The sequence below is a fragment of the Pteronotus mesoamericanus genome, unplaced genomic scaffold (genome assembly GCF_021234165.1).
Source record: "Pteronotus mesoamericanus isolate MK-2021 breed Mesoamerican mustached bat unplaced genomic scaffold, CSHL_Meso_final scaffold_31, whole genome shotgun sequence".
Classification (NCBI taxonomy): Eukaryota; Metazoa; Chordata; class Mammalia; order Chiroptera; family Mormoopidae; genus Pteronotus; species Pteronotus mesoamericanus.
In genome coordinates this window covers 24,924,559-24,952,350 of record NW_026555312.1, presented here as the reverse complement: position 1 = coordinate 24,952,350, position 27,792 = coordinate 24,924,559, and positions in this window count along the sequence as shown.

Sequence of the window (27,792 nt, the reverse complement as noted above, 5' to 3'; positions counted from 1 at the left end):
GTGGTCCCGCAATCCCTAAATGCCTCTTCATTCTTTTTGAGTCTTTTTTCCATTTCTTGTTCTTTCTGGGAGCTTTTTTCTACCTTATCCTCCATCTCACTGATTCCATCCTCGGCTTCATCCAGCCTGCTTTGGATTCCTTCTACTGTTTTCTTCAATTCAGAAATGGTATTCTTCATATCCTCTTGTGTCTTCTTGATAGTTTCTATGTCCTTTTCCAGGTTGATATAGTTTGCTCTAAGAGCCTGATAGTTTCTCTGCAGGTTCTCATAGTTCTCTTTGAGCTGGCTGAGCTCATTGAGCTTCCTTAGAACCATTGTTTTGAATTCAATATCTGATAATTCCCTTGTGTCTATTTCATTTAGCTCTCTCTGTGGGGAGTCCTCTTTTCCACTCATTTGGGGGGAACTTCTTTTTCTTCCCATATTTGTGAGAGTCTGTTAAGTAATTTACTTATTTATTTACTTATTTTTGCTTCCGTTTCAATTGGGCCATCTAGATTTCCTGACTTTGCGAATTAAACTTCTATGGTAGTAGGTGGGTCTTATTATTTATTTATTTATTTATTTATCTTCCCATTTACTTTTCTTTTTGGGCCAGCCTCTGATGATGTCAGTTGTTGACCCTATATGACCTTGGGTGTTTGAGCCTTCCCGGAATCTACTGTCTGTGTCTGACTCCTGCTTGGGGCAGCTCTGTGACCCCTCTGGTCAGGGATGAGTATTTCTTTGGCTCTCTCTACACTCTCATGCCGGCTCCTTGAGCGAGCTCCCTGGCGCAGCAGAATGCTCCACCCGCCTGGGCTCGCGCATGCTTTCCCCTGACCAGGGGGCTTATTCGCAACCTCGGGTACTCATCTGGCACCCCTGGCTGCCGGGCACCCCAGCACTGGTCAGTTTAGGATCTTCTATTGTGTGTTTTCCCCACTTTTGGCTCTTTGGGTGCATTGTTTGCCCTCGCCAAATGGAGACTATGGAAATGGGAAGAAGTCAGCTCCAGGATTCTCTGGTTAATTCTGTCTCCGATCTCTCCTCCAGGGACTGTGGGCAGCTCTGTGACCCCTTTGGCCGGGCTCCACTAATTCTGTGAGCCACTCTGCCGTCGTGGCCGCGTGAGTCAATTTACGCCTGCCCTCGCTGCTCTGCGCACTCCCTTGCAGGCCGTATAGATGCCAATCTGTGGGAGGCCTCGCCAGCCCGTGCATGTCCACACACATGCTTGCCAACCCTCACTGGCCACTTGGCGCAAGTGTGCGCGCCTGCACTGGGTGGTTTTGGGGTGTCTATGTGTGCTTTTCGGCTTTTGGCTCTTTGGGGGTGTGGCCTCTTCTCACACAATGGAGACTATGGCAAGGAAAAGGAGTTGGGACTCCCCGGTTCCTCCTCCTGTTCTTTCCCCAACGCCTCCGTCTCCAGTCTCTCCTCAAGGCTCTCCCAGCCAGTCTGCACTTAGCCCCCCCAGCTCACATGCTAACAAGCTGTGTGTGGAGCACACAAAAGGCAGGTTAATGGATTCCTTTATGCCTGAGTGAGATGGTAGCTGCCCAGTGGGAGGTGCGTTATCACCCGGGCTCCACCGGCCGCTGTCTCAGTTCTCTTCACAAAGTTTTCCTACCAGTCTTTTCCCAGGCACCAGCCCACCCTGTTGCTGCCTCTACCCAGAGATCAAAGAGGGTGGCTGCCACTGCAATTTTTGCGTTGGCCCTTTAAATGTCTTTTTGCATCCCCGGCCACCTGTCTCTGGCAGAGAGCACCCCTAAGCTTTTCGGGGTTGTGTTTTTTCTGTATTTTCTTGGTTCTAGCTGCTGTAATCTAGGGGTCCCTGTTTATGATTCAGACCCTGTTCTTCTCGGGGGGAGCTAACTGGCCGTTTCAATGTCCCTCTGGTGCTAGTTCCCGTGGGTACCCAGCCCACCCTCTCGAGCCTCCACCGCACTTCTCACCCGTTGGGATTTGTGAGAGTCGAATCCACTGTCTGTCCGTGGCTCCAAGACTCCTCTCCCACTATCGTTCCATTGTTTTCCAGGTGATTACTCCACAATTCCAGTTTGGTCTTGGGGGGAGGAGGTCAGCGTGACTCCCATTCACGCCTCTGCCATCTTTTTCCTATTTTGTTTGTTTCTTAGTTTGTTTCATTGGATTCCTCATATAAATGAAATCAAATAGTACTTATCTTTCTCTGACTGGCTTATTTCACTTATTCCATCCATGCTGTTGCAAAATACAAGATTTTTTTTCTTTCTATGACTGAATAGTATTCCATTGTAAATGTACCACAGTTTTTTATCCCCTGATGGGTACTTGTACTGATGGGTACTTGGGTTGCTTCCAAAACTTGGCTATTACAAATAACTCTGCAATGAACATAAGGGTGCATGTAGTCTTTTTTTATTTAAGGTACTGGGTGCTTTTGGTTCACAAAATCATACAGGTTTCAAGTGTACAATTCAACAAAACATCATCTGCACACTGTATTGTACACCCATTATCTCAAGCAAAGTCACTTTCTATACCCATTTCCCCCTTTTGCCCACCTTCACTTATCCCTCAATCCCTTTTTCCTCTATCGCCACACTGGTGTGTGTGTGTGTGTGTGTGTGTGTGTGTGTGTGTGGTCTTTTTGCTTAATTCCTTCAACTTTTCATCCAGGCTCCCAACGCCCCTGCCCTCTGACAGCTGTTAGTCTCTTCCATGCATTCATCCATTTGTTTCTGTGTTGTTCATTAGTTTATTTTTTTCATTATATTCCACATATAAATTAGGTCATATAGTATTTTTCTTTCTCTGACTGGCTGATTTCCTTTAGTATAATAATCTCCAAGTCCACTCATGCTGTCACAAAAGGTAAGATTTCTTTCTTTGTTATGGCTGAGTATTATTTCATGTTGCAGATGCACTGCAGCTTTTTTGTCCACTCATCTAGTGATGGGCACTTGGGCTATTTCCAGATCTTGGCTACGGTAAATTATGCTGCAGTTAACAGAGGGTGCATATATTCTTTCAAACTGGTGTTTCAAATTTCTTTGAATATATTCCCAGAGGTGGGATCACTAGATCAAAAGGCAGTTCCTGTTTTTAATTTTTAGAGGAAACTCCATACGATTTTCCACAGTGGATGTTCAATCTGCACTCCCACCAATGGTGCACAAAGGTTCCTTTTTCTCTACATCCTCACCAACATTTGCTATTTGTTAATAGCTATTCTGACAGGTGCGAGATGATATCTCATTGTGGTTTTAACGTGCATTTCTCTGATGATTAGTGACTTTGAGAATTTTGTCATATATCTATTGTCCATCCGTGTGTCCTCTTTAGAGAGGTGTCTATTTAGGTCCTCTGCCTTTTTTTTCTTTAATTAAATTGTTTGATTTTTGGTGTTGAGTTTTATAAGTTCTTTATAAATTTTGGATATTAACCTCTTATCTAATGTATCATTGGCAAATATATTTTCCCATCAATGAGTTGTCTTTTAAATAAAATTCCTTAGGCCCTATTCCTAGAGTTTTTTATAATAGTAAAAGGTATCTAAATGTCTATGTATATATATTTATCTATCATACTATATTATCTGCAGATAAATGGATAGATTGATACAGACATAATAGATAGATTAAAATAGATAAGGAAATCTATTTGTCTTCTACCTATCATCTATCTATCATTCTCTCTCTCTTTCCTCCTTGCAGCCATTGGGACATTTCTAGGTCTTTGGATAAAGAAAATAAAGAGTCACATTGAAAAGGATATGGGAACAATAAGGTAATGTAGTAGATAAGAGGAACAAAAGCATTTAATTCTTCTGTTTCCTAGATCTAACAGGCAGGCTAATCAGCTGTAATTAGAGGCAAAATAGCAGTCTAATAAACTGCACTTGTCACCAGTTGTCATCTTATTGATCAATTCACACCTCCATCACAATGACAGCAACCTTTCAGGTAGTCTAATAACCCCACTCCTTGGAGCAGTGGAGGATTAAGAAACAGATAATGGATTGCTAAGGATCTAATGAAGTGAAGAGTAGTGAGAGGAAGCCTCTCAGCTGGGAGGTCTGAAGTAGTAGGGGCTGGATAGAGACTTGCAAGAGTAAACTTCAGTTAAGTCTTTGCTTAATTTTGATTTCTTATATTTAAATAAATAAAGTTATTTAAGAATTATAAGCCTTTTCTTCCTACAGAGTTTATTCTACTTAGCTTTTTCTGACATTCATAAAAAAATCTTTTTGGTTAATCCCTACCCTGAACTTGTTTGTTTTTGATAAATTACATTTAGAAGTACATTTTCATTTTAACTTCTGTCATTTGCTTTTTAAATATTTGTTTTCTCCCAGTCACTTATATAAAATATAAGGAAATATGGAATCAAGGCTTTTTTTTCCCACCACTTACACTAGTTACGTGTTTGAACATTAAACAATAAAAAAGCAGTTGTATTCTGTGTCCATCTTACGTCACATCGTTTACTGACTATAAGAGGCAACAGAGCCTTACATAAATAAAAGAAAACACAAGTAATCTTCATATATGGTTTATAGAATAAGTCAAAACAACTATTAAATTCTTTTGTAGCTTTGGCTAATATGTAAAATTTACCCTTTTAATAGTGTGTTTAATATAAACGCACTTTTTAATGTTTTCAACAATTGTTTCTCAGCATTGGCAAGTAAAAAATGAATTACATGATGGAGCTAAGTATCCACTGCCCAGGTACATGTAAAGTTGTTTGGATGGCTTCTAGCCACCATTCTCTGTTGTCAGGACAGGGTGCATTACCACTGAATCAGGCTACAAGAAATAGGATCAATCAGCCAATCCTATCCTTTGTTTTGGGCTTCATTTCATTAACCCAGCCTTAGGCCAGGGAAACTGTATTGTTTTAAAAACAAATGTTATCAATTCCTTTGGTTATAGAGTCCAATAGTCAATAATTCTCCATTTTTCATTAATCTGAGACTGGGGCTTATTTATATGTATACAGCTCTTACTTTATATATAGTCATTTCAGCAGAACACATTATTCGTTTGGTTGAATCAAAACCACTGCAGCTGCAAATGTAAGCTCATTAACTCAGATTTTTGGGGGGGGGGTTTGTTATTCTAAACAGAAACACTCATATTTATCATGACCCTTTTTATAAAAAGTTACTACACATGATCTTGCAGCCAGGGGACTTGAAATGCATAACAGGTAATAGAACCCTAAGATTTTGGTAATCTCACACTATTTGGGAGTTAAGATGTAAAAATTAATGTTTTTCTTTTGAAAGTCCACTCTTATTATCCAAATAGATATTAAACTGTCCTACTATGTACAAAAGAGAGATCTCTTATTTGTTTGACTCAGTTTCTCACTGACTGGCTGGACAATGACAGCTATAATATTTCAGGTGTTTTATAATTTAAACCAAATTTGAAAAATATAAGAATTAAGAACATTAGAATCTGTGCCTCAGAAATCAAAAGTCATTAATTTCCATTATTCTCAAAAATGTCAGTTTATCCAGTGGGGTGTGACAGAATCTGTGTATCTATTGTCAGTCCCATTAGGAATAATGAGACCTCATTTTTTTTTCTCTAAAATCAAATCCACGGGGCAAGTGGTAGTGTCTTGATGAGATCCTCTTTTCAATTTAGTTATTTTAAAATGTTGTATGGAGTAAGAATATTTCTCACCCTCCAAGCACCCCCTTTATTCTTTTCTCCAGAGCTCCACTTAAAGAATACATGTATAATATTAAAGGAACAAAAGCCAACATCTCACCAGTTTTTATTTATTTATTTTTCTTTTGTGTTCAACAGATTGTTGTCCACACAATGGTAAACTTGAAGAACATGAGCGCTGCTTCCTCTTAAGATGTCTTGCTGTGAAATATTAGAATAGCAAAAGGCTAATATATGCATCCACGGGGCAGCGGGGGCCATTTCAGCCCGCATTTCACACCACAGTAATCAATTCATTGGTTTAAAAAAAGAGAGAAAGAAAGAAGCCTGCTCTTTCCTTGTCCAGCTGCAGCAGGCAGGAGCGGGAACATATGCCTGTCTGAAAGAGGAGGAGGGGGTGAAGGCCTCTTAGGAGACAACACACAAAGAAAGCCAATCTTCACCACAAAGCATGGAATGACTTAAACACTCTATTGTATTAAATATGAATGAGTCTTCATTGTGGAGCACAGTGTGTGGGGACCCATGGTGTCCTCCCATTAGCCACATGATTAACCAGATTACACCGGGAAGCTACTAAAGTAAATAAGGGGAGCCTTCTGTCACTTCCTCCCCCAGGCCTGGCCAACAAGGGGCCCAAGAGTAGGACTCTTTGTAGTCAACTGGGCGAAAAGAAGAAATAACCATGAATGTCATGCTTGGTAATTGAGAGAGAGAGAGGGGGGCAGAGAGAGAGAGAGAGAGAGAGAGAGAGAGAGAGAGAAGAGAAGAGACAGAGAGAGAAAGAAGTTGTCCCCAGGGACCTTCTATGAGAAACAGTGTGAAAACATCTTTCTGATCAACTAACATATCAGTATTGTTCCCTTTGACCATGTAGGATTAATCTAGCCTTCTCCTAAAGAGTGTCTTATATTCCCTTTTGTGGTCAGGAGGACAAAAAAAATAACATGAATTAGGGTTGCCTGATTCTGCTTATTAGGGGTGAGACCTGATTATTCTGTGTCTACAAATCTGCTAGCCTGTTAATCCAGCTTCCCTTCTCCTCTGTGTGTGGGTATCTCTTCCTTCTACTTCCGACCACACCCCCTTCTCTTTCTTGGAACAGATAAACTCCCATAGTTAATTGGTTTATGGAAGTTACACCAAAGTTACAATTCTCATAGCAGCTTGTGATTTCAGAAAATGCATGGAAATGGATAACACTTAGGCACCAAAGACAGAGCATGTATTATCTGAGTTTGGACTTGGAAAGTCAAATATGTGATGTATAAAATGTTTTGTGGAATATTTTTTAGCTTATTGCACTGTAATAAGTGAAATATTTAAGTGATAAATATTTCTACAGTTTAGTTATTAAGGCCAAAGTCTGAATTTCTGTTAAGAAAGAGAGTTTCAGTGTTTTTAAAACATGTAGGTATATTACTACAAAATAGAGATTTTGGTAAACAAATAAAATAATGTACAAATTACCAAACAAGACTATTTTGGCAAACATTAGTAATTTTAAGTTAAAACATGTTTTAAATAAATAGAAAGCATGAAGCCATTGGCAAAACCTTTTCAAGAAAGTATTATGAGAAGTAATCATTAATTAATTTTTTATATAATTTGTCTGCCTCAGAGTTGCTTTATCATTAATGATTTGAAAATAATGACTTTTCTATCAAATTTGTTAATTGGGATTGACCCCCTCTCTAAAAAAGTGTAAAACAACTATGCAAGATGTAAGTCCATATGATATAAAAACCAAAAATGATTCCCCAGCTCAGTTTGAGAGTAATGTAAAATACAGTAATAATTTGAAGATCTTTGGGGTTTTCAAAAAATATATAATAAACTTTATCTATATTGATCCCAAGTATAAGATATAATCCCTTTTATCTTCTATTATGCATTTTTTCCTGAATCATAAAGTTATGATGTAAAGAGTTGTCCCAAATGATGAGAGCAAAACTCCACTTTGAGAAATAATTTCTATTTTAACAATTCAGGCAAATGTCAAATGAGTGATATACAAAAGTAATTCATCAACTTAATCAAATAATAAAGCTTATGTTGTTAATTGAACAATTTTTTGATTAAATAAGTTTTTATTTATTTGTATGTTAGTTCCCTCTCCTCCAGCATTTTCTACATGCAAGGCACAATGCAAGGAATAGGAGCTCCCCAATATTCACGAAATACAGAGTCCATTTTGAGAAGCAGGTATCTCAAAGGATAGAGACCACATTTGATAAGCGTTAGATATTTTCATGGACTGTTTAGGATTTAACTTCTTTTCATAAAAAATACATTATTTTACTATTTTTAATGGAGTTTTCAACATTTAAATATTTATCTTTTGTCAATATAAAACAATTTAAATTATTTTTGTTTCAAAAACATTCTGAATGTCAACCATGATAGCTGTTTTCTGGATAAGGCAGTGCCTGACTCAGGTGGATGTTGTGATCCCATATTGGAAGGATTTTGATTTTCCTTGTTCCCCACGAATTTACTCTCACCCCCCAACTATACCAGTGAAAATTCCTTTAAAATAGTGTGATTATTTACTTGAAGGCAGGCATCTTAACTAGCCATGATCATAGTCATAAACTCTAGATTGTTGTCTCATCCTTTCTGAAATACTCACTGCAGAGATCCATAGATCTCTTTTTGCTGCCATTGTCTTTTGTGTTTTTCTTTCTCACCTGTTTTGCCTTTGGTTGTTTATATTTAATCTTTTAACACTTTTTTATGTTGATGAGTAATTTATGGATGGTGTATGAATCTCTTTTTAGCTAGTGAACCAATTCTATGATTAGTGTTTTTATGATTCTTGCCTCTTTTCTCCATGTCTGAAGCTACTCAATCGTCTTTGTTTCTTTTGTCAAGTCAGGCTTTAAGACAACCTGAAATTTGAGGAATTCTGAAATGCAGATTTCCAGAAAAAAAATTATTTCAGCCCTCACCAGTGTGGCTGAGTTGCTTGGGCATAGTCCCACAAAGTGAAAGGTCGCTGGTTAGATTCCCAGCCAGGGCACATGACTGTGTTTTGAGTTCGGTCCCTGGTCAAGGCATGTACAGGAGACAATTTACTGCTGCTTCTCTCTCACATCAGTGTTTCTCTCCTTCTTATTCTAACATCCTTTCCTTTATCTCTAAAAATAAATAGATAAATATATCTTCAAAAATATTATTTCAGAATGAGGGGTAAACCGAATATCATATAGCTCTCTGTTTTCAGTGGGTGTCTTAAAATTTGATATACTTATTACCTCAGCTCTTGCCTTGAATTTTATTTATTGTTCCTGGAAATCAACGCAAATGATAAACGAGTCCAGTCATTATTTCTCTATCACTGTATGAGAAAGAGGTGAAAATTTCTCTTTCATGGTTTGTGCGGAGTTGTGTTAAATAAGGTTTGAATAATGGATGAGATGTTTTCAATCTCAAATTTCATATGTTTGGATATGGAGAAATAAAAAAACTAAAGTGATAAACTATGATGTTTCTCTATGTTGTTTATATTTAACATACTTCGTGATTTCCTGTTATATCACCAATGGCATAAAAATTCATGTGTTATTAAAACATTTGTCAGTCCTTATGGAAACTTTCATTCTCTAAGATTCTAAATGCTTGTTTTATTTATTTATAGCTAGGATTCAAATCACTTATCATGTAAGGAATTATGCATTTGATTTTTAAAATTTCTTCCTTGTAAATAAAAATAAATTTTCATTAAGATAATTATGTTAAAAATCTGAAGTTTAGCATAATCATTTTATGTTTTTGGATTATTTTTCCTCAGTTCTGCAAGGTTATTCAAAGCAACCTGATGAAATAAATTTTCTCAGGAGTGTGAAACCATGGTAATTTTGTGCTTTGTATTTAGGCCTCTTTTTTCAAATGATTAATGTAGGAGAATACTATTTGAACATGCGTTTGAGGATAAGAAATAATGGTATTCCATAGACTTTACATATCATTATGAAAAATGAAGAGTGCATCACTATTTATACTGGGACCTGGTTTGAAATTGATAATAATCAAATTCTTAATAGAATAAATTACTTAAAAATAATAGTTCATTTGTTTCTAGAAGTATTTAAAAGTAGTGGATATTTTTCCAATTCTATGTTAGGTAAAATATCCAGGCAGGACAATAGAAAGTTTAATAGGAAATTATAAGGGCTTACACCTAGTTCTAGTAGCTTAAAAGCCAATTCTTATGAGATATGTTAAGTTTAAATTAATGTAAAATCTGGACTTACTTTCTTGATTAGATATTAATATTTAAATTAAGTATAAAAATTACTTTCATAAAGTATTTTTTTTCCTTTGGAAGACCTTGATATGGGGGAACCTGCTGGTATCAATATAATGCGTTACAACCAAAGGATATTTTTACTAGAGTAAGATTTTATCCCATCCTTTACCCACCACTATGATTTATTCCTAGGATTATCATATTTCAAGCTATTGAGCCACAATAATAACATAGCAATAACAGAAATCAAAACAAATTTAAAAATACCCAGATTCCATACTGACAACTATTTTTAAGAAGATTTTATTCATTTATCTTTAGAGAGAGGGGAAGGGAGGGAGAAAGAAAAGGAGAGAAACGATGTATGAGAAACATTGATCATAGCCTCTTGCATGCAACCCTAACCAGGGCTGGGGGAGGGGGAGGGTATTGGAGGGGAGGGATGTGGCCTGCATTCCGGGCATGTGCCCTGACTGGGAATCAAACCAAAGTCTTTCAGTTTGTGGGACAATACCCAACCCATTGAATCACACCAATCAGAGCCATATTAACAACAATTATTATGCTTTTATTTTAAACTCCTTCCAGTCCCTGTCAAGTTGTACACACAATTTTATATATTTTAATTATTAAATTGATACAATATTATTTCCTGTTTCTGTTCACATAAGTATTTTATGTGTAGTTTCATGCACTTTTAATTAATGCTTTATGTTTTATCTAATATTCTAATACATATTCACCTGGTTTCCATCCTATAGTTACGCATTAAGGTTATTTCCAATATGTTAATTTCAATATTCCAATAATTCTCAGGTAAAGGATTGGAAAGTGTTTAGAAGAATCTTATTTCTTCTCCAGGTACAATAAAAAAAAACCCCTAAGTTTCACATAATAAACTTTTCATTAAATACTAATTTTATGTGTCACATTGGAAACTTGTGTTCATTTACAGACTCTTTAGTAATTTTTAATACTCTCTCTAACTTCCTGTAAATTCTAACACTAAAGAAAGTTGCTAAGAAAGAAATTGCTACATTGGTCTACTTATTACCTTTGGTTACTTCAAGGACATTTTGAATTTATTTGTTCAGAATATTCTTGGTATCTTATTCAAATAAAATTATGAAATAACACAAAGCTTGGGACAAAGTCCTCCAAAACAAAAAAAATTTTTAATTAAAAAAATGTCTTTAATCCTCGCCTGTGGATATGTTTATTGATTTTAGAGAAAGAGAAAGAGAAAGAGAAAGGCGGGGTGGGAAGAGGAGAGAGAAGCATCAATGTGAGAGAAACAATGAGTGGTTGCCTCCTGCATGTGCCCTGACCAGGAATCAAACCCTCAACATTTTGGTGCATGGGACGATGTTCCAACCAAATGAGCCACCCCACCCAGCGAGGGCAGAACATATTTTTTAATGTTGCCTTATTCCTGAAGTACTCAAAGTGTAAACAATCTTTTAATGACCTATACTGTAATTATATCATATAAAATCATATAAAATATCCATAATTCTATAATTCTTAAAGTATTGCCATATAAAAATATTATTTTAAATGAAATTATTCAACACAAGGTTTCTAAAGTGAAATAGCATTAAATTCAAATCAAACCATGTAAGTTTTTTTATTAATGGATATTTTAAGAATATACATCTCTTTTGTATACTCATAGATCGGATTCATTTATCTCAGGGTGTAAGAAATACAAGTTCTCTTTTGAGTATTGATATCAGGTTAACATATGGCAAAGGCTGAGCAATGATAGCTGTACTAATCTCAAGTATAGTTTAGTACTTCTACTGTAAGACCACCAGAAGTAGTTTATATTTAATACTATGAACATTTTTACATTTATGCACAACAATAATTCAATGAGACAGTCATTATTACTATCTTTATTCCACAGGTTAAAAACAAATCTCATAAATATCTGAAACATTTACCAAGTTGCATGGTAAGTGATGGAACTAGGATTTGGACTCAGATATAGGTAAGTCATGGCCACATATAATTAAAAACTACCATACACTGGTAATGTAATAACTAAATCAAAATCAGTGGTGAAATTCAAAGTTTTGTTTTCTAGATTCTGCTTTAAAGTGGAAAAGTTTGTGCAGACCAATGCTTACTACAAGAATAACTATAGAAGCCAGGAGACATACAAAAATGATCTGATAGAAGATATTAAACAGCCTCATTGCAGTTAGGATTTTGGAGAACAAGACCCCAGGTAAAAGGAAAGGTAGACCAATATTGTGCATCACACTTACCTCTTTAGAATATTTTCCAGTTGTTGGCATGGAGTTTAGGAAGAGGATAGCTGAGAAGTCAGCCAGAGGGTGACTCTTAGGTGACAGCTGACTGGAGATGCTCAAGAGTGATAGCATGAATTTGGGGCACCCAAGAGAATTCAGACATAAAGGGCCAAAGTCCTTAAGAGAAAGGATATAGAGCAAAGATTTACATTTCCCTGAAAGTTTAAATTGTACAAAGTAATATGTTTAAAAGGTAGGCAAAAGCAGATAAACATAAACAAACAAACAAGCCATCCAAAGTGAAGATTTTGTTTGTTTTGTTATTTTTATAGTGTTATTTAGCAATAGCAATCTATCATCTATCTTTCTATGTAATCTACCTACAGAGATAAACATCTTGAGTTTATAGTTATACCTCTAATTCCATTCCATTATCCCAGAATTCAGTCTGCTTGCTATTTTTCCTTTGTGTAACTATCATTTTTCTCAATATGTTTACTCACTTGCTCAATCCTAGAACATAGTGAAAGTACTATCATAATTGTTAGTCCACACCAGCACAAAAGCAAATATACTAACTAGAGTTAAAAACATATTTAGTATTTCTTCTACAATATTTAAATAAAATATTGTGTTCAAAAGCTACTTAGATTAGTTTTACCCTGTCTCTCCAGGGTGATTGTGCTGCTATTCATTTAAAATATGTGTTCATTTACTTATGTTTGTGTTTCACATCAGGGATTTCCCCCATTCTTGTTGATTTAATTTTTTATTTAAAAAAATTTTTAAATGTAAAATATGAGATCTATCTGAAAAAAATTCAGCCATTGTTACTACAACAAGAATGGTTTGCATGATATCGATATAACCTGGCAGCCAAAGAGAGTGGACTGGAATGTGCATGTGTAAACAATTACGACTTTGCTGTACTACTTAGTGAGGGCAGTAGGCACCACTGAATGAGCATGAGTACTGTGTGTTCATTGCATTCATAATGACTGAGCAAGTACTGATATGAATCTGCGTCAAATTTGTGTTAAGCTTGAACATTCCTCCAAGGAAACTATTTGGTTGATTCAAAAGGTTGCATATATGGGCAACTGTTAATTTGCAACTTCATCACAACAACGTGCCCTCTCATGCTTCATGTCTTGTGCAGTTTTTTGGCAAAACATCAAATCACCCAGGTGACTCAGCCCCACTATAGCCCAGATTTTGTGCCCTTCGACTTCTGGCTATTTCCAAAGCTAAAATCACTTTTGAAAGGGAAGAGATTTCAGACTGTCAATGAGATTCAGGAAAACAATATGAGGGCAGTTAATGGTGACTGGGAAAACTATGTGAGGTCCCAAGGTGCCTACTTTGAAAGAGACTGAGGCGTCATTGTCCTATATAATGTACCTTGTATCTTGTGTCTTCTTCAATAAATGCCTTTATTTTTTCATGTTACATGGCTGAATACTTTCTGGACAGAATTTGTATTCTGGATATTAATCCCTAATTTGATATATGATTTGTAAATACTTTTCTCTGTGAGTTGGGTTTTATTCTGTTAACAGTATTTTTGATATGCAAAGCCTTTTTTTAATATAATGAAGTTCATTATTTTTTCTATTAGTTCTTTTTATTCCCTATAACTTTTGGTGTTATATTCAGTAAATCATTGCTCAATCCATTGTTGTGAAGCTTTTGCTTTTTGTTTTTTTCCTAAGAGCTTTATAGTTTTATGTCTTATACTTTAGTTTTTGCTCTATTTTGAATTAATTTTTGTGTTAGTAAAGACACTACTTTATTCTGTTGCTCGTGGGTATCCATTTTCCCCAGAACCATTTATTGAAAGAACTGTTCTTTCCTTATTAAATAGTTTTAGCACACTTATTAAAACCATTTGGCCACACATGTGAGGGTTTGTTTTGGGGTTTTCTATTCTATTTCTTCTATTCCATTGGTTTATATGTCTTTAAGTTATTACCATAATGCTTTGAGTGCTATAGTTGTATAAGAAGTTTTTAAATCAGAAAGTGTGAGTCCACTAGTTTTTTAAAAAAAAATATCAAGATTGTTTTGACTATTGAAATTCCTTTGAGGTTGTGAATGAAATTTAAGATGAATTTTTCTATATCTTTGAAAATGTCATTGGGATTTTAATGGAGATGTCAAAGATTCTATTGATTACTTTGGGTAGTATATACATTTTAACAATATTAAATCTTCCAGTTCATGGAGATGGGATGTATTTCCACTAATTTATGATGTCTTTAATTTCTTTTAGCAGTGGTTTGTAGTATTCATTGAACAAGTCTTTTATATTCTTGGTTAAATTAATTCCAGAGTATTTTATTTTTTCCATATTATAGTAAATGCAGTTGTTTTCCTAATTTTGTTTTTAAAAACTTTATATTTTGTTCCTTTCCCAAATTCACTTATTAGTTTGAATATTTTTTGTGAAATATTTATGTTTTCTACATTGGGATCATATCATCTACAAACAAATAATTTTGCCATTTCCTTTCCATGTTTGCATGTATTTTATTTATTTTTCTTCCCCAGCTGTGCTGGCTAGAACTTCTATTTTTATGTTGGGTAAAGTGGCAAAAATGACATTCTTGTCTGATTACTGATTTTAAAGGAAAAACTTTCGGTATTTCACCATTGAGTATAATGCTTACTGTAGTTTTTACGCATATGTCTTTTATTATGTTTACATAGTTTCCTTCTATTCCAAGTATATTTTGTTTTTATCATAATGTTGTTACATTTTGTCTAATGCAGTTTCTGCATCTATTGAGATGATCATGTGGATTTTTCCTTCACTCTGTTAATGTAGTATATTACATGGTTCAATTGTTATATATTGAACCATCCTTGCATTCCAGTAGTAAATCCCACTTGGTCATAGTGCATAATTATTTTAATATGTTGGTGAATTAAAATTGTTCATATTCATACTTTGATAAAGATTTTTGCATAAATGTTCACAAAGGGTATCGGTTTATGTTTTTTCTTGTAGTGTCCTTGTCTTTGGTGTTCCTACAATATTGCCCTCAAAAGATGAGTCAGAAAGTATTTCCTTCTCTTTGATTTTTTTTTTTTGAAAGAGTTTAAGAGATTGGTGTTATTTCTTTAAATGTTTGGTGTAACTCGCCAGTGTAACAATCATGTCTAGAGATTTACTTTGCTGGGGGGGGGGGGTCGATTATCAATTTTATCTCCTTACTAGCTATAATCTGTTTAGATTTTATATATCTTCATCATTCAACTTCTCTACTTTTTGTGTTTCTAACAATTTACCCATTTTCTTTAGGTTATCCAATTTTCATGTTCAATTATTCATACTATTTTCTTCTAATTCTTTTTATATCTGTATAGTTAATAGAAATATCCTCTTTTTTCTCTGATTTTAGTAATTTGAATGGTCTATTTTTTTAATTCAACTAGTTAAATATTTGTCAATTGTCCAAATCTTCTCAAAGAAAAACTTTTGATCCATTGATCTTTCTGTTTTTTTTTAATTCTCTAATCCCCTTATCTCTGCTGTAACCCTTACTATTTTCTTCTTTCTGCTAGCTTTGTATTTGTTCTTTTTCTACTTTCTTACTTTGTAAAGTTAGGTTTTTGGTATTGAAATCTTTCTTGTTTTAATGTAAGCATTTATAGCTATAAATTTTCCCCTTAGAATTGCTTTCTTTGTGCATATAAATTTCACTATGTTTTGGTTTTACTTTAATTTGTTTCTAAGTGTTTTTTATTTCCATTGTGACTTATTCTTTAAATAGCTGGGGTTTTAAAAAGTATGTTGTTTAATGTTTACTAGTTTGTGACTTTTCCAGTATTACATCTGTTGTTGTCTTCTAACTTTACCCTACTGTGGTCAGAAAAGATGTTTTGTATGATATCTATCTTTTAAATGTACTAAGACAATTTGTGGTCTAATATATGATCTACTATGGAAAATGTCCCATGTGCATTTGAGAAAAATGTATATTCTGTTACTGGATAGAGTGTTTGTATATATGTCTGTTATATCAAGATGGTTTATTGCATTATTTAAATTTTCTGTTTCCTTAATCATCTTTTGTCTGAATGTCCTATCTTTTGAGAGTAGGGAATTGAATTCTCAAATTATTGTTTGATCTCTCTATTTATTCCTTTGATTTTGTTCATTTCTTTAAATGATTGATGATCTGTTATGTGTATAAAAGTTTATAATTGTTATGTCTTCTTGCTGTTATTGAATATTTAATTAATATATAACATCATTTTTTGTCTCCTGTAACATTTTGATTTAAAGTATGTTTTGTCTATCTTACTATAGCCACCCCTGCTCTCTTTTGGTTACTATTTGCATGAAATATCTTTTTCCATCTTATCACTTTTGGTTCTGAATTGAGTTTCCTGTAGACAGTATATGATTGCATCATGTAGTTTTATTCATTCTGCCAATCTCTGCTTTTTGATTGGAGAGTTTAATCCATTTATATAAATAATTACTGATAAGGAAAGACTTTTTTCTATTAGTTGTCCATATATCTTATTGCTATGTGTCTCTCATTTCCCACATTACTATCTTCTTTAGTGTTGATTTCTTGAAGTAAAACATTTAAATTTGTTTCTCATTTATCTTTGTATATATTCTTTAGGTGTTTTTTATGGCTACCACTATCAAGATTATGTTGAACACCCTAAAGCTATAACACTCTAGTTCAAATTTATGACTGTTTAACTTCAGCATTTCACAACTGTGCTTCTTTACAGTTTAATCACCACCTCTTTCAGTTGTGATGTCACAGTTACATCTCTATACATTGTGTGTCCCAAAACATAAGCTAATAATTCTTTGAAAATCATTAACCTCTTTTTTAAATGTATCATGTCCAAATCATGGAGGAAATAAAATAGTGGACTAAAAAAACTATGATTACAATAACACTAATTTTCTTCATTGCCCGTGTATTCGCCTTTGCTAAAATTTTTGTTTTCTCAAACTGTTACAGAACAGTAAGTGGGATCCTGCTGCCCACCACCACCCTCTGGGCAAAACTGTGGAGACAAACATTGGAGATAAAGGAGAGGAGTCTTTATTCAGAAGCAACACAATTCTGGAATGACAGCTTTCCACATTCATTACTCATGTAAGCCTATCAATAAAAGCTAAAATCCTTAACTCTTGAGTTCCACTCTCATTCACCCTCTTTAATTATCTTATTTCTATAAGATTAGTTTTTAATTATCTTATTTCTATAAGATTAGTTTACAAATTTAAACAACATAAGATACAAAAGCTACATAGTTTTGAAAGAATGGTAGGCTCCTGCCTCAGAGCTCTTCCCTTCTAGAACACCTGAGGAAGAATAACTCTGCCACCCTCTGCCAGGCCAGCCTGATCCCAGAGTTTCTTCTACTGTCTTTTGGGAAACACGGGCAGATGCAGCATAATCATCCAGGCATCCTTCAGGAAGAGAGCCAGAGAGAAGTCTCTGCCTTCCTTTATTTTATATCTTCTGGTCCATAATTCCATGTGCTTTGGAGGTGTTCATTCAGCTTCTCAGACATTCCAATCCTAAGTTTTTTACCATTACTCAGGTAATGGCCCCTTCTTCATCCTCTTCAGTAATCTGCTCAGGTGTCTGTATATCAAAACAGCTTTAAGTAAACCTCTAACATAATTTCAGTTCAACTTAAAAAACTCATTGTAGCATTTCTTACAGCTCATGTCTAATGGTAAATTTCCTTGGTTTTTGTTTATCTGGGAATGTTTTAATATATCCATTTTTGAAGGGTAGTTTTTCCAGATGTAAAAATTTTTTCCAATTTTGGTTGATACTTTTTTACTTTTAGAATTTTAGAATGTATTGGACCACTGCCTTCTGACTTCAAAAATTTCTGATTGTAAATCTGATAGTCTTATTGCGGATTTCTTTTATATAATGAGTCACTTCCCACTTGCTCCTTTCAAAAGTATCTCTTTGTCTTTTCTTTTTGAAAATCTGATTGTAATGTGTCTTACTGTCCTTCTCTTTGAGTTTATCATTCATGGAGATCATTAAACTTTGCGAATGTTTATATTTATGCATTTCATCAAATTTGAAAAGTTTTCAGCTATTATTTCTACAAATAATTTTTGCCCCCTGTTCTCTTTTTGAGTCTCATAGTGCCTGTGTTGGTCCTATGTCACACAGGTTTCTTAAGTTCTGTTCATTTTTCTTCAATCACTTTTTTTCTTTGCTTCTTCAGAGTTGATTATTTCCATTGTCCTCTACTGAAATATACTGTTTCCCTTCTGCCTGCTGAACTGTTTTTGAATCTTTCTAGTAAATTTTTATTACAGTTATTGTACTTTTCAGCTCCATAATTTATTCTTTCTTTTTTAAGTTTTTTATTTCTTCATTGGTATTTCAATTTTCTTTATGCACCTTAGTCTTCATTTTTTCTACATTTAAAAAAAATTTCTAAGCATGTTTCAAACCAGTTATAAGGTCTTTGTCCAATAGATCCACCATCAGGTCTTCCTCTGTGACAGTTTCTGTTTGTTTGTTTGTTTGTTTGTTTATTTTTCTTTTATTGGAAATTTTTTTTCTACGCCTCATCATATTTTATTAAAATCTTGACATTTGAATCTAATAACATGGTAATTCTGGAAATCTGAATCTCCCCTTCCGCCAGGGTTTTCCAGGTATGTTATTTTTGTTTTGTTTTAATTTTTATTGAGTGTCCATGTATCGAGGATCGGTCTGAGGTTTAAGCTTAAGGTCTTCTCAGGTCTTTTCTGAGCCTGTTCCTTTTCCTCAATCTTTTCAGTAACTATAATTTCCCCCTCATATACTATTGTTTTTGATGTCTTATCCATTAATGTGTGGCTCCCAAAAGGACAAAATGAAAATATAAAAAGAGGATAAAAGGATGACAGATATTTAAATCCCCTGCAGATGTCTCTTTAGCCGGGAGGGGGGGTGGCTTGCAAAAATATGGAAGGTTAAAAAATAATGACAACTTTGCCTATATCTTTGAGATTAGAAGTAATAATAATGATCTAATTACAGATTTTTGATATATGGAGAACAAGGTCCTATTTGCCTTGTGCTTCGCACAAGCTATGTGCAAGCTGCCATGGCAACACATGCCTGCTGCTTGCCAGGGGCTGGAGGGTTAGGGACAAGTAGACAATGCCCACCTAAAAGCAAAAACTGACCAAAAGTAACCTGTTTACACTATCAAAGGCTTCCTCTGGAAATTTTAAGACTTTAATAGTCTTCAGAGTTCCAAAATATTTACATGAGCTAGATTCTGCAGGCACAATATTTGTCTAGATGAAAAGACAGACTCCTGGTGCTTCTTAATCCACCATCTTCCCAGAATCCTTCATATATTATTTTTAAAAAGTTTGATGACAAGCATGGATTGGTCTAGACAACATTATGCTAAGTGAAATAAGCCAGCCAAAGAAAGACAAATACATGATTTAATTCATATGTGGAATCTAATGAATGAACTAACAAGTAAAAAAGACACAGACTCACAGATAAATAACAGGCTTACAGCTCTTTGGGGCGGGGGGTGTTGTGGGTACAGGGATCAAGAAAAAAATAACTGGTACTAATGGACACAGATAACAGTGTGGTGATTGTAGGGATGGGTGGGTGGGTAAAGGTGGAAGAGGGTATAAGGGAGGTAAATGGTAATGGAAAAAAATACAATTAAAAAACTGTCTTAAAAAAAGGTTTGACAAAATCCCTGAGCAGTGTGGCTCAGTTAGTTGGACATTTTCCTACAAAGTGAAAGGTCATCCATCGATTCCTGGTCATAGCACATGACCAGGTTGTGGGTTCAGTCCCTTGGTTAGGGTGCGTACAAGAGGCAAGCTATTGATGTTTCTCTCTCACATTGATGTTTATCTCTCTCTCTTGCTTTTCTCTTCCCCTCTATCTTAAATAAATAATTTTTTAAAAAAATTTAAAAATGTCTGATGACAGTACAAATCTCATACTTATAAAGTATTTGACTATTTTGGCTTGAGTCCCTAAATTATTTTTTAATCTTTAAAGTAAAATGGGTTAAATTTATATATGGAAAAATCTTAGAAGATGATTCCAATCAATAGATTTATTTAATTTTTATATATTTTTTGCAATATAATTTTTCTGTTTGCTTTTCAACCATTCTTCAGGAACTCCAGTTATACATTTGATATATCTTCTTTGCCTGACTTCTATTTCAACTAATATTTTTCTGATTCTCTCTACTTCTTTCTTTATGTTGTTTGCTTTCTTTTGTTGTCCTTTCTTTTTTCTTTGATTCACCTTATTGGATTTTATTTCAATTTATTCATCCTTTGGAATTCTGCAATTTTTGACATAATTTTATCCTTTTGTTTCATTTCTTGAGTTACATCTTGTTTCTTTTCTCCCTTATTCTTTTTGTTTTTAATTTTCATTTTAATATCTTTTATATCTCCAAGTACTAGTTTGTGATACAGTTTATTCTGTCACATGGTTGTCTTTTTGATATTTGTTTTTGAAATATTTTGATCTTGGTTTCCTGCATTCTTCTTATATATTTTTTATTTAATGATTTTAGGATGAGAGAGAAAGAAAGAGAGAGAGAAGAAACATCAATTTGCTGCTCCACTTGTTTGTGTATTCTTTGGTTGATTCTTGTGTATCCTGACTCAGGTTCAATCCTGTAACTTTGGTGTATCAGAATGATGTTTTAACCAACTGCGCTGCCTGGCCAGGGCTATCTTCTTATACTCTTATAGTAGCTTTAACTCTATGTACTTAGTGCAGTTATTAGAAAGGTATATAATTTTTATTTCAAGAACTTTCTCACTTATCAGTACAAAAAGAAATTTCATTAATAGTTTTCTCTGAGATGATGTTGCTGAGGGAGGGGTAGGTGTCACTGATTATCAGCTGTCTTACGACTTACAGATTTCTAAATTTCTCCATCTTAATATTTCCCCTTCACTGCTCATGAAACAATGCCTTTCTCTTCTATCACCTTAAGGTCTGTGCATTTTAAAGTGCTACTCATGTAATCAGTGCCATTATTTACTAGGACACTTTTTCAGTATTTTTACACTTAGGATAGACTTTCTCTTTTGGGGGGATGGGATATTAGATAAATTTTTCTCCAACAATATATTTTATTTTAGTGAAATATTAATTTAAAATAAAAATATTGTTCTATTTACCACTTCCTTTCTCTTCCCTTTCCCAAAATCAGATTCTCATGTTCATTGTTGTAGCTATTATGGTCATAAGTTTTGATACCACTGATATTTCTCTGTTAATAGATTCTTACTGTGACATGGAGCAAGCCATAGGTCTTAAAAAAATGTTGAATTCTCCTTTCATGTTAGTTATGTCATAATTATGTGGTTAAACATCATAAATTAAAAGTTGTATATGTATAATTATTAAGGATTGTCTCCCCTAAACAAGTATGTGTTAATTTCAAAATAACCAGATAATTTAGAAAAGATTACTTAGTGTATTTTCCTTATATTTTAAAAGACAAGTACTCCTAGTACTCATCTTTCTATGTTTAATATATCACCCTATTTGGATTATCAAAATTAATTTTTTCTCAAATTTTCAAAAATTTATTACCTATAAACCATATATAAAATTATGATTTATTAAACAGTGCTTTATGTGATTTTCAAGAAACCTAACCCATAATTCAAAATAGAAAACAAGAACTTTAAAACATGTATTAGATAATATTAAAGTTTTTTTTTCTCTTTCAGTATGAAAGTACCAATGTACCTCATCGCAAATTATGTCTTTTTTTTAATTACTTAAAATTTAAATTGGCAAAAAATTTTTCAAAATTTTGGTATTTTATTTTAAAAGCATAAAAGCATGGAAATACTAATGAATATGTTCTTTATTAAAAACAAAAAATAAAAGAACAAAGCTTAATTTTCTTTCTAAGCTTAATGTACAAATATCAGAAATGGAGAAAAGTATTTTGTTGGAGATATTTTCACAGCTGGAAAAGATACTTAATTTAAATATTTAATTCAGTAGTTACAAAAATAAAACTTAAACATTTCATTACTGCCAAAAGTAAGAAAATTTAAAAAAGCTTTTATACTCTGGTTTAGCAAATGCTGTGTGAGTGTGCAAGACTGAATCTCTTCTCTGCTATTCCTCCTTGTGTGATTTTGGTAAATGTTGAAGCACTCCCAGACTTCACGTTCTAAGGCATAAAACACTCTTCTTGTATTTCCATGCAATGATCTCAGAGACAGTTATCTTTTTAATAAAAAAGCAAAGGTAAACCATTCAATGACCTCTTTCACAACAGGTCTATCTTTTGTTTAGTCCTTAAGATAAATAACATGTAATTTCTACATTCTAAATGGTTCTCAAAAGCTCCCAAAATGCTATTTCAGAAACTTTTCTCAACCAGAGCAGCATTTACAGTTAATAATATATATGCCACCACTCCCCTTTATGAATTCAGTGCAGTCAGTACTGCGTGAGCACAGTACTTTTGTTCCATAAACTCAGAGATTCTGTACCATTCCCAGTTCATCACTCCTGGCAACACTAATTTATTGCACCACTTTCCAGCCTTACTCAATTTATAGATCTGGAGCTTCCTATTCCATACCACATCTAACTCTCTGAAAAGATGTTTTCTTTACATTTTCTTTTGAAGGGGAATGGGTGGAAGTGGGTAGAAAAGCTTCCAGATGTCCTGGGCCATTATAAAATGTATCTGTATAGATCCCAAGGAAGAGCTGGAACATAAGGAAATGTCTATCTGACATCAATAAAATATATGCATATGGTTGTAAATGACGTGACTTCCTCATATCATATAGCCACCATAAATGCACTCAAATGGTGGGGGGTGACCTTCAAGGTTCCTTGTTGCTGACCATAGACTCAATGGTTTGTTATCTTTATATTTTGAAGTCCTTCGAACTCCCCATCTCCTCTCTCAAGCTTAGGAGTCCTTTTTATCCAGGACCCCAACTTTCTAATTTAATATTCACATGCTTTTCATCAATAGTTGGTGGAAAGAGTAACAGAAACAACAGGTAGTATTTTCCTTATTTTTCTTTTAATTATTATAGCAACAAAATTTTTTTTTTAATTTTCAAGTCATATACTAGAAGTGAAAAAACACATTGGCTTTTTTATTCACATTATACAAATGGTAATTTTCATTCAAGTGTGTTAAATATTCTAACAGAATGAAAAAAAGCTTGAGCCCTGGCTGGTGTGCTTCAGTGGTTTGAATGCTGGCCTGGGAACCAAAGGGTTGCTGGTTTGATTCCCAGTCAGGGCACATGTCTGGGTTGCAGGTTCAGTCCCCAGCTGGGTGTGTACTGGAGGCAACCAACAGATGTTTCTCTCTTGCATCAATGTTTCTCTCCATCTTTTTCTCATACAGTCTATGAGGTGGGTTTTTTTTTTTTAAGTTAAGCAGATTTATCTACTGCTCAAATACTTAGGAACTTTGATATGCAAAAAAAAATGTGTTGTAAATTTCCATTAGGGAGAAAATGCATTATGTTTATAAAATTTATTTATTTGACCATGGAAACTTTTATTTCATATCACTAGTATTCTCTGGGAGATATTTTGGAGAAGCTGCTTTCAAGGTTTGAACATGTTCACTTCTTGCATACCAAAATGCAATAAACTGATCATTGGTTATACATCAAGTCTGACTGTGAATTTAAAGGCATGCATAATTGAACTTGACTAGTCTTTTAAATGTGAATGAAACACTATTTAAGCAACTCAGTTAAAGTTCATGTTTACTATCAAAGTTCTTAGAAAAATGTAATTTTCCTTTGAGTAGATTTATACTTAGCCTCTTAGTACACCAGCAAATAACTTGGTATGACATTAACTTAACTAAATTTTGTAGAATGCTTTAGAATTTATGAAGCCACATGTTATTTCATTTTATCTTCACAAACCTCTGCTAAATTAGAATTATTTTACTCCCATTGTATAGATGAACAAACTATACAGGTGTAAATAAGGTAGTGATAACTCAAGTGCATTTCTTTAAATTCTAGTACTTCTAAATTATTATATTAATTGTCTTTCCCCAAACCACATACTTGTTACTGCCAAGAGTGGCTAGAGAATATACCCTGCATTTTCTTTTTTCAACTCAAGTAGAAAATCAGAAAATTTCTCTTGGCATTTAAACTTTACTCTTCATTAACTTTGCCCCTACCAACTTTTTTTCCTTTTTCTTTTCTTTTCCTCTGTTTTTGCACACTTTCTAAACCCCCTAGATGTACCAAGATTACTGTATTGTTTCATCTTACCTATTCACAGTTTGTCAACTTCTGTTTTCTTAGCTCTAGAATTCCTAGCCCATAGATTTTTTATGACAAATCTGAAGAAAGTTTCTTTCAGTGTTTCTGAGATGTTTGGTTTTTCTTTCTCACAGGTTGACTGTTAAATTTGTACTATACATTTATCAGGGATGCTCTAAATGGTACTAAAGCTGACAGAGAACAAGCAGGGGCTGACAGCTTCACTCCAGTTACAGCTGATTAAAGGCTGCTGAGGCCTGAGGGCCCAGTTTTTAGAAGACCACTAAAACTTGGCTGAACAATTCTAGTCTGCACGTTTTATTTGGGCTACAGTGGGAATGTCTGTATCTTGCACTAGCATCAAGAGCTATCCAGACTGAAAGACAACTGTTTAATAGCATTTACTAGAAGAGAAATGCTTAGTTAGATTGGAAAACAAAATAAATGCACATACTAATGCACAACCCAAGTTTACAGGTGTGCTTTGTACACAACAAAAAAACTGCAGATAAAGACTTACAGACATGCCTACATTTTTAATGATGCTTCTTAATGATTATGATGAACTATTATGATGCTAACTAATTGGTACACAATAATACATACCAATAATAGACCTTACACTTGCATAGCACCTTTAAATACCCAAAATGTGTTCACATCTGTTACCTCATTTGATCTTACATAATAATTGCACCCGAAGAGGAATTAGTACCTTAATTTTACAGATGAGTACCTCAAATTTAGGTAAGTTTAAGTGCTACTGCATGGCAAAGCTGATAATTAATTATTTCAACATTCCATCCTTGCGCTTTATGTAAATTTTGTGCTTATATTTCATAATTATAAATTTAGACCACTTTCTGCAAGCATTAGCTACACTACAGAAACCACTTGGCTTGTTAATACATATGTCAAATAAACATTTATGTACCCTATGCCATTTGAAGATTCTAAGTCACTGTAAGACAGAAGCTATGGTTTCTATGCTATTTTCAATCTTTGTATTTTCACATCTTGGAACAAATATATCTAATAACTACCTGTTGAGGAATTCTTTAAAAGGCAGGTAATTATAACAAACACTACTTTTCAAAATGAGGATATTAAAATAAGTTGATGAAACTGACAAGCTATTTCACTATAGTCAACGATATAATCAAGAAAATGATAAGACAATCTAGAGAATGATAGAAAATATTTACAAATCTATATCTGATAAGTCTTATATCCAGAATATATAAAGGATGTCAACCACTCATCAGCAACAAGACAAAAGAAACGGTAAAGGACTTGAAGAGACATTTCTCCAAAGAAGATATATAAATGTCAATGAAAAGATGCTCGATATCATTAGCAGTTCAGAAAATGCAAATCAAAACTCCAGCAATATAACACTCCACATATTCTGTGATGGTTATAATTTTTAAAAATTAAATATATTGCTGAGGATGAAGACAATTCAGAACGCTTATCTATTGCTTGTGGGAATGTAAAATGGTGCAAACACTGTGGGAAAAGTTTGGTGTTTCCTCCAAATTCTCTAGTACAATTATTGTATAACCCAGAAATTCCACTCTTAGGTAGTCAAAAGAAATGAAAAAGGAACTCAAATAGTTACTTGTATGTGTTCATTGCAACATTATTCACAAGAACTAAAAGATGAAATAAAACTTACACCCATCACAAGATGAACAGGTAAACAAAAGCCAGCATATACAATGTAGTATTATTCAGCCTTAGAAAGGAATACAATTCTGTTATATGTTACAACATAGGTGAACTTTGAAAACATTAACCTAAGCGAAATAAGCTAGATGCAAAAGGACAAATATTCTAAAACTTCCGATTTCATATTCAACTTCCAGTAAATTTCTGATTTTTCCACTATATAAATATTCTTAGGTAAAGCAAATACCAATATACTCAAATAATGGATCCTATTTATTATATGCCTTTAAATGTTACTTTGTATAAATATTCTTATTTGGGGTGATATATTTATCTTATTAAATCTATATCTTATTTAATAAGAGCTTACATTTAGTTAATCCAATGAGAGTAATCATAATTTCATGACACATAGTGATTAACTTATTTTTTACTTTATGAAGCTTAGGAAATCATTTTTGTAAAAGCTTTGAATTTTAGATTTATATTTCAGTCAACACTTATATTATTCTGGTGATCACTTGTGATTCCGGTTTCCTGTGTACTGCACCTTTTTATAAGGTCTTCCATGGAAAGAGATATCTGATGAATAGATACTGAAGAGAACATTTTGTCTCTTTAGTTCTTATTTTCCTTTCGGGGATTCTTGACTAATTTTACTGTGCAATCTCATGTTGGTCGAAAATGTAAATGTTAGAACATCTTTCCTCTTCAATTGTTTTTTTTCAAGTACTCAGGTATCTCGTGATGGTATTTATGAATTAAAAGGATTCAGCCCTAGCTGGTGTGGCTCAGTGGATTGAGTGCTGGCCTGTGAATCAAAGGGTCTCTAGTTCCATTCCCAATATAAGGCACATGCCTCGGTTGCAGGCCAGGTCCCCAGGAGGGGGCGCATGAGATGCAACCACACAGTGATGTTTCTCTCCCTCTCTTTCTCCTTTCCCTTCTCTAAAAATAAATAAAAGTAAAAAAGATTTTTAAAAAATATAGAAAAAAGAAGTGTGCAACAGTAGAAAGGTAGTTTATTTCAGCTTCTCCCCAGTTGATTTTATTTGATATTGTCATTTGACCATTTTCTTCTGAAAGGTTCCTAATTTCCAAATGTTCATAAAGGGTGTGTATTTTTAAATGTTTTTGCTAAAACAATTAGACCTTTTTTTTTTTACATTTTAACCAGGAGCTTTTCATTAAACTATCCCGCACATTTTCATCCTTAAATCTCAGCCTTCATTTATAAGCGCCTGAGGCCTGATTCTTAAGAATGCTGATAAAAACTCTCCACATAATCTTTAGAAGAGCTTAACTTAATACAGTACTTATAAAACATGCTTAAAATCAGGAAATTATTGCTTGTGGTTTGAAAGTAATGCCAACTATAACTATAATATGTCAAAGAAAAATAAGTTGTGATTTCCCTTTATGTTAACTTTGGGTTTATTAATTACAAATTTCATTTAGAGTCTTTATTTTTTTTTAATAATAAATCTGAGGTAATTGTAACCAAAATCTTTTAATGTACTTACTAAGAAATTATATTTTAAGATGTAAAGATGTAACCTTAAAAAAATACTTTTTCTAAGTATGATAAAACCTGTATCTATTTTATTATTAAATATATTATAGCTCTTTAAAAATTATTTTAAAAAGTTTCAAAATACTT